General features: G+C 35.9%; 1 non-coding gene across 1 annotated transcript; it reads left to right on the top strand.

Moving 5' to 3' along the window:
• The first annotated feature begins 8166 nt into the window (after positions 1–8166).
• LOC133798886 (small nucleolar RNA R71) lies at positions 8167–8273 on the top strand. Its single transcript, XR_009876102.1, has one exon. It is a non-coding gene; the product is annotated as a small nucleolar RNA R71 (small nucleolar RNA).
• Positions 8274–9405: the final 1132 nt, after the last annotated feature.

The raw sequence follows: 9405 nt of genomic DNA on the forward strand, positions 1-9405 counted from the left end.
TGATAAATGTCAACATGATATATTCGAGGTCAAAAATTATAAAAGAACTTAAGTAACACAAAATGTTAGTAACAAGTAAATAAGAGTTATCAAAATTACTTTAAACAAATCTAGAGTTGTGAGTGTGTGCACCAAACTTGTATCTTCTTACGGCAAAACATAGTACATAAAGCCTTCAGAATGATGCCAAGTAAAAGTCTCAACTCCATTAACCTCTCATGTAATTGAAAATATTTAAAGTTAAGGTTTTCGCTCATGGAATTGGAAATAAAGAAGTGAGCACTCATCAAATGGATTTATTTTTAGGACAAACTTTTAAATAGTCATTGAAACAAAGATAAGAATTACACTATTTGAACAACCACCGTAAAGAGTATCATAAAACCAGCTTTTGAAGATTTCTAAGTTAAATATACAATCTTTACATTTATTCTAAGAGCCATAAAAAAATAAAACATGTAATTATACACACATTTTTTTTCTTGAACATAAGAGACATAATTGAAAATGATAGAACTATTGCTCATGTTCGCTTCCTTTTGTTTTTTTTTTCTTCTTTTTCTTTTTCGTTTTCATGAAGAACATAATAAAAAGGCTCTCTAATAAGATTTGTCTATAGAAAATATTATCCCTAAAACATCATCCATTCATACCACAATACCTTGTCCAAATAATTATAACAATTTCTAAGAATCAATAAAAACTTAAAAGTTGTTTTCTCAAGTCTCATCTCTCACAGAAAAGAATGAATTACTTAAACATGGAGGATGGAATTGTCTTGGATGCATGTGAACTTAAACCGGTGTATGACAGAATTATGTTTGAGGCTTAATTGCCACCCTTGTATAAGCACTTATTTTTTTTATTATATCTGACTTGTTAGTATGATCTATGACTATAGTTACAATTATGACTTATGACCTATGACTTATGACTATGAACTATAGATTATGATTTATGATTTATGACTTATGGCTTATGATTTATGACTTAGATTATGATTTGTGATTATGACTTAGGCTATGTTATGACCTAAGGTTTTATGATGTTGTATGATTAGCATAAATAGGATTTGAAATGACTTGTTGAAATTTATGATATGATTATATGACTAACTCTTGTTTATATTTTCCTTACTGAGCTTATAAGTTCACTCCTTATGATGTTGTGGTGCAAACAATTGATGATAGAAAGGCTGGTGGTGAGTGGGACCTAGGAGCTTCGTGATGTACTCGTGGGGACCATATAGTCGAGGAAGATCAAGTAGACCTATTTTTATTAAAGAATGTGTTATATTAAAGTTTTATTTAAACGTTACTCATTTTAAATGTTAAAGGCAATTATTTTACTTTTGTAAAAACCATGGATCCATATGTTTATTTTTAAGTTTTCATTCAATAAAAGAGAAATATTTATGAATTATGGTCCAATGTTGTGTTCTCGGTAATCTATGAGAAATTAGGGCGTTACAAAACACTTGGATAGCGAGCGTCGAGTGATAGAGCGAATATTGATTCTCTAAAATAGGAAAAACTGAAAACACAAAATGATAACAAATAAAATACAATGACAAAAGGGAAATAAACAAAAAAAAAACCTATGTACAAACACTTTGGAACACTACTCAGACTTTGTAAACCGGTTCCACGAGAGTGACTTCTTCAGGTTGGGTCACCCTCTCTATGTAGTGTTTCAGTCTCTGGCCATTTACTTTGAATACTCTCCCATCGGTTAGGTTTGTGACCACAATAACACCATTGGGAAAGAAGGTTTTCACAACATGCCAGTCCACCTCGATCTCAGCTTTCCATGGTGGAGATGCAAATGAGAGTCATAAAGATGCACTCGTTGGTTTGGCTCAAATTCTTTTCTTAGAATATGCTTGTCATGAGCCGCTTTCTTTTAGCTTTGTATAGCCTAGAGTTTTCATAAGCATCGTTCCGTAACTCCTCAATTTCTTACAACTGAAGCTTACGATTGAGTCCTGCCGCCTTGAGATCAAAATTCAGGCTTTTAACTGCCCAATAAGCTTTGTGTTCCAGCTTAAAAAGAAGGTGGCAGGATTTTCCCTAGACTAGCTGGTAAGGAGACATACCAAGCTGAATTTTGTAAGTAGTGTGGTTTGCCCAGAGAGCATCAAGAAGTCATGAGGACCAATCTTTGCAGTCATGATTAACTATCTTTTCTAAGATTTGCTTAATTGCTCGGTTGGCTAACTTAGCTTGGTCATTTTTCTGTGGGTGATAAGGCAAGGCAACCGTATGAATTACATCATACTTTTGCGTTAAGGTCTCAAAAGAATAGTTGTGAAAATGGGTGCCTTGATCACTTATGATAGCTCATTGTGTGCCAAACCTAGATAATACATTTTCCTTTAAGAATTTCACAACAGGTGTGTTATCATTATTTCAACAAGGCACAACTTCCACCCATTTTGAGACATAGTCTATGGCGAGGAGAATGTAAAGGTAGCCAGAAGAGGGTGGAAATGGCCCCATAAAGTCTATCCCCCAACAATCGAATATTTCTATTACAAGAATTGGGTTTAATGGCATCATGTGTTGCCGGGAAAGAGCACCTAATCTCTAACACCTTTCACATGATTGGCAAAAATTGTTAGTGTCTTTGAACAAAGTGGGCCAATAAAGACCATACCATAAGATTTTTCCAGCAGTCTTTTTCATAGAAAAATGACCACCACATGCTTCTATATGGAAAAAGTTCAGAACACTAAAAATTTCATCATCTGGAATGCAACATCTCATAATTTGGTCGGGGCAATACTTAAAAAGATATGGATTGTTCTAATAGAAGTTACGAACCTCGACAAAAAATTTACGTTTATCTTGTGCACTCCATGAAGTTGGAAGTTCGCCAGTCACTAAGTAATTAACAATATGAGCGTACCATGGCAACTTAGTGACTGCGAAGAGATTTTCATCAGGGAAGTCATCTCGAATGGTTGGGCCATCAACATAATAAAAAATTCAAGACGAGATAACTGGTCTGCTACCACGTTTCCAACTCCTTTCTTGTCCTTTATGGTCAGATGGAATTCCTGTAACAGAATGATCCACCTAATTAAACGCGCCTTAGCATCCTTTAAGGAAAGGAGGTATTTTAAGGCGGAATGGTCGGTAATGACTGTGATAGGTGAACCAATCAGGTAGGAACGAAACTTGTCAAGTGCGAATACTACAACAAGTAACTCTTTTTCAGTAGTAGAATAGTTCATCTGAGCACTATTAAGAGTTCTACTTGTGTAATAGACAACGAAGAGCTTCCCTTCCCTTCTTTGACCTAAGATGACCCCTATAGCATAATTGCTAGCATCACACATGACTTCGAATGGTAGGTTCTAATCAGGTGGCTGAATGATAGGGGTGAAAGTGAGTTTTGCAACGAGCATTCGGAAAGATTCCTCACACTCAGGTGTCCAATTTAACATGACATATTTTGCTTGGAGGTTTGACAAAGGGCGAGCAATTGTCGAGAAATTTTGTTTGAACCTCCTACAGAATCCTGCATGCCCAAGAAAAGATCGAATGTCTTTAACATTCTTGGGGGTGGGCAGCTTTGATATGAGTTCAATCTTTGATTTATCATCCTCAATTCCTCGTTTCGACACGACATGCCCCCAGACTATGCCAGATGGCACCATGAAATGACAATTTTCCCAGTTGAGCACCAAGCCTTTCTCTTTGCATCGTTTAAGCACAAAATCTAAATTAAGAAGGCTTGATTTAAAGGAATCTCCAAAGACTGTCAAATCATCCATGAATACTTCCATACATTTCTCGATCATATCACTAAATATGTTCATCATGCAGCACTGGAAAGTGGTTGGAGCATTGCACAGGCCAAATGGCATACGCCGGAAGGCAAAAGTACCAAAGGGACAAGTGAATGTGGTCTTATCCTCATCTTCTTAGGCAAACTCGATTTGGTAATACTGTGAATAACCATCGAGAAAAATATAGAATGGATGACCAGCCACACGTTCCAATATTTGATTGATGAATGGAACTGGAACATGGTCTTTGCGGGTGGTTGCATTTAATTTTCTATAATCAATGCACATGCGCCACCCAGTTGTGACCTTGGTAGGTACGAGTTCCCTTTTTTCATTTTGTACCACTGTTACTCCCGATTTATTGGGAACAACCTGAGTTGGGCTAACCCATTTACTGTCAGCAACATGATAGCTCATTCCTAAATTAAGAAGTTTCAAGACTTCAGTCTTAACTACTTCCTTCATCGTTGGGTTTAATCTTCTTTGAGGATCACAACGTGGTATAGCCCCGTCTTCCAATTGAATGTGATGGGAGCAAATCAAAGGACTAATACCTTTGATGTCAGCTATCGTCCATCCTAATGCATCTCTTTGTTCTTGCAACACATTGATGAACTAGTGCTCTTGTGTGGTGTTGATCTTGGGAGATATTATGACAGGAAAAGTATTGTCAGCTCCCATGAAAACATGCTTAAGGCCCTCAAGAAGTTGGGCCAACTTTGGTTGAGGAGCTTCTTCAGTGGAGGGTTTTGGTGTTTCTCTATCTTGAGGAAGTTCCTCAAAGATTGGATTCCAAAACATGGTTCTTTTAGCCTGTGAGTGTTTGATGATTTCAGGGTTGATTTTAGACTAATCGGGCTCAGAACTTTTAGAAATTTGTAAGAGTTAATTAAAATGATTAGAAGTGTATTTGATTCGACCTCTTCTAAAATAAGTGTATCGATCAGATATGATTGGATACACTCATCGTTATCAGGTGGTTGTTTGCCAATGTAAAAAACATTCACTTCTAGAGTCATGTTCCCTAAAGAGATTTTCATGAGACCATTCCTACAGTTAATGAGTGCATTTTCTATTGTGAGGAAAGGTCTACCAAAAATGATGGGAATTTTGGACTATATACTCACTTCAGATTGAGTGTCCAAGATGAGAAAATCAACGGGGTAATAGAATTTTTCAATTTGAATAAGAACGTCTTCAACTATTCCCCGAGGTTTCTTGACTGATCGATCGACCAATTATAGCACCACAGATGTGGGCTTGAGTTCTCTTAGACCTAATTGCAAGTATATTGAATATGGCATGATATTTACACTTGCTCGTAAGTCTAGAAGGGCATGACCAAATTCCTGTTCCCTAATTTGACATGAGATGGTGGGACAACCAGGATCTTTGTACTTAGGTGGTGTCTTGCAGTCAATTACCACGCTATCTTGTTCTGGCAAGAATGCAATTTTCTTGACATGATGCTCTTTTTTAATGGTGCACAAATCCTTGACAACCTTGGCATAAGCTAACACTTGCTTGATCACATGCAATAATGGCAAGTTGATCTTCACTTGTGTTAAAAGGTCTAGGATTTCACCATGATTTTCCAGTACTTTTCCAATGGATTTCAAAGCTTGAGGAAAGGGCGCCTTTACTAGAACTCTTATTGGCAAATCATCATCTGGAGCGGGCATTGACGTAATCATTGTCTTAGTTCACGATGAAACTGTACTTCTGTAATGACCCAACTACTCTAGACTTTTGGACCATTAACGAAAACTATACATACTAATCCTTAATAAAACTTACAAGTGAAAAAGATCATACTTTATTAAAAACTTGTAAAAAACCAATGTTTAAACTTACATAAACTCAAAGCAGGATATGGGATCCCATTGTTTTAAAAAGAAAACATATCTTAATTGAAATGAAAAGAGATTACATAAATAGGTGCGGAAAAATACACATAAACCATAAATAAAAACTACATCCTCGAAATCGAACTCTTGACTCCTTGAATCCATTCATCACCGATACACATTCCCCAAGCATCCACGAACCTTTCCCGCCACTAAAGCTATTTTCCTGCACATATAAACAAAAAGGAATGAGCCTAATGCCCAGCAAGGAAAATCTACCACATAGTTCATATACATAAATTTCATAAGAAACATAAAAACATAACATAACACTTATATCATACACATACTATAATGGCCATTATTACTTGGGGTCCCATAGACTAAACAAGTCATATGCCCATTAGATTAGTGGGGTCCTACTAGCTAAGTAGGTCATATGCCCATAATCCGTTTGGGGCTTGTTAGTCATATGGGTCATATGCCCAAGCCTACATACATACATAACATAACACATTTCATAACATAAAAACATAAGATAACATATAAAACATATAACATATAGATTCTATCCTATTTTCCTTACCAAAATTACCGGGATAAGAGGACAGAGTTGGGACTTTGGAACACTCCAAAAACTTATGTGCAAGTTCTTAGATTTCCTAACCAAAATAAAGATTAAGGTTAGAAGGCTGAGTAGAAGACTATGAGAACTTAAAATAAAATAATACCAATGAACTAAAGTGTGGAAATACCTTGAAGACTTGTAAGACCAATCTAAACCTCGAACCAAAATACTATAAAACCTTACTTCCCCAAGTGTTTGATAAGCTTATGATGATCAAGCTTATGATTCCCAACCCAAGTGTTTACACTCTCACACTCACCTAGCAACTTGCAACCTCTGAACTTAGAGCAAAAGATGAATAATGGCTGGGTACTAGGTCCTATTTATAGAGTTTAGGAATGAAAGGATCTTAATTTTACTTGAATAAAAATAATGGCTTTTTAGGTGAAAATAATTTGAATTGTTGTTCAGCAGAGGCTGAAGACTCGTTCAGAAAGGTGCTGGACTTATCAAGAGGTTGAAGGGTTGAATGGAAAATAATTTCAAAAACATTCAAAATATGCTGAAGGAGGCGATATATCGCCCCCTATAGGCGATATATCGCCTGGACCATTATGCCCGAGGCAAACGTGCATTATTTCGTGTTTTCCGTATCTACGTGCTGCGATATATCGCCCCCTATAGCTGCGATATATCGGCATACGCTAATTATTTAAACACAAAATTACACATTTTTAGCTTAATTCAAATTGAGTAAACAACCTTGACTAAGCCCTTAAACGTATTCAAAGCTGTTGACTGACCTTAGAGCATTCAAATTTTACCCTTATTAAATTTAATCCTCTAAATACTTAATCCTTAATCACCCATACATAACATGTGCTTAAAATCCTATTGGTTCTTATCTAAACCTTATAGTATAATAAATATTATCCTCAATATCAGCCATATTAATCAAACCTTAGGTTAACATCAATATTCTTAAACCATAGGTTAAACTTAGAAAATCTACAAGTACTACTATGAGTGTCCAAATAAATCCCGGTCTGAACCAAAAATCCACAGCCATAAAGATAATACTATAATTACTATAATACTACTATCTAACTAGCTAAGTAAAGTTCTTGGACTCTACAACTTCGAACACTTCGAGTAGTGATGGCATTAACCTATTTGAGATTTGTATCTATAGAGGAGAAGGTTTGTGCCATGTGTTGCCCTTTCTGATTGATTAGAGGTTGAGCAGGAAGCCTACGACACTCTTGAATTTTCAAAGTAGTGTTTAACTTTGTCATTTGGTTTTTTATGTCTTTCATTTCTTCCACCATTTGTGTGAGACAAGATTTGACCTCTTGAGTTGAGGCTATTTGTGTTTGTGCAAGCATTTGCAAGGTATTCTCAAGAGAATTACTTGACTGCAAGTTATGAGGAGCAATGTACGCTTTTGGCAGTTGTTTGAATCCTTCCAGCTGAAATTTGAATGGTTGCGCCAACCGAGATTGTAAGTGTTTGAGAAAGGGTTATAAGGCTTCTTGTAATCCCTTAAAGCAATGCATTGTTCCTCATTTCCTCCTCTTAACTCACCAAGAGCAGGGCACTCTTGCGGTTGATGTTCCGTCCCTCCACAGATGAAGCATGGATCTCATGTCTCTACCTTTGCGACCATGTGGATTTCTCTACCATCTTGAGTTTTGAAAGCCTCGAATTGTTTTCTCAACGATTCAATTTGGCTTTTGATGTTGTCATCTTCCTTCAATTGGTAGATTCTGGTTGATCGTAGCTTGTCCATAGGACTCGGTCCATTCCATGTGTAGGACTTTTCAGCGAAAACGTCAAGGTACTCGAAAGCCTCATCAGGATCTTTTTGAAGGAATTCTCCATTGCACATCATTTGTACGAATTGTCTTTGTCCGGTTGTGAGACCATCATAGAAATAGCTGATCAGACGCCAGCTTTCGTATCCATTATGTGGGCATTGATTTATAAAATCTCTAAACCTTTCCCAGACCTGATGGAAAGTTTCATGGTCTTTTTGGATGAAGGTAGAGATTTTCCTTTTAAGGCTGCTAGTGTTGTAGGGCGGAAAATATTTGGCGAAGAATGCTTTTGTCATTTCGTCCCATGTTATGATAGATCTAGGCCTTAAGGAATACAACCAACTTTTTGCTTTGTCTTTGAGAGAGAAAGGAAAAAAATTCAATCTCACAATGTTGGTGACATCAACTTGGTTGTTGAATGTAGCCACCACCTCTTTGAATTCCCGTATATGCACGTACAAACTCTCATTTTCCAACCCATGGAAGTTTGGTAAGAGGTTAATCATGCTGGGTTTGAAAACAAAATTCGGCATATTGTTGGGATATATTATGCATGAAGATGTGGATGTACGCGTAGGATGTAAATAATCCTGTAGTGTTCTTAGTTGGGCTTCATCTTGATGAGCCATCATGGGCGGTTTAGAAGTCTCAGTGAATTGGGTGAATTTGAACGAATGGAAGAAGAAGACGAGTTATGAGAGTTCTCTAAAGCTTCTACTTGTTTTCTCACAAATCTCCCTAGTGCGTTTCTATTTCGTGGCATAATTTTTTTTATTTGTTAGTATAATAAGCATAAGTGTGTAATAGTATAATAAGTATACACCAAAAATATTCCCAGGCCAATTGGGAAGGCTACCAAGGTACCACTTTAGGCCCAAGAGCTTTACTAGAACTTCCCAGGGTTCTTAGAAAAGGTTAGAGGATAACACTAACACAGACCTTATTTAATAACCAATTTTTCTAAGACAAAACAAGTTTGGTTTTATTGATTTCCAAAATTACAGAAATGTTCTCATTACTTTGTTTTTTTTTTTTATAAATTTTATGCTTTAAAATTTTATGATTCAAAGTTTTATGCTCTTTTTTCGGAAAAATCCAAAATCTAGAAAATAAAATTCTAAATCTAAAAGTAAGAGAAAATAAATAAATATAATAATGACAAAAATGAATAAATAAAAATAAACGAAAAATAAAAATTAGTGAGAAAAGAAATAAAATTAAAAGAGAACTAAAAAAATTATCCCTTTTTTGTAAAATAATAATAAATAAAAAAAATCACTATGCAAACTTTTAATTACAAAATTACCTCCCCAGCAAGAGCGCCAAAAATTAATATCACTCAATAAACTCCTATGTAGTCGTAGTAGTAATCAGGCTATG

Source organism: Humulus lupulus, chromosome 8, assembly GCF_963169125.1.
Source record: "Humulus lupulus chromosome 8, drHumLupu1.1, whole genome shotgun sequence".
NCBI classification, from domain to species: Eukaryota; Viridiplantae; Streptophyta; class Magnoliopsida; order Rosales; family Cannabaceae; genus Humulus; species Humulus lupulus.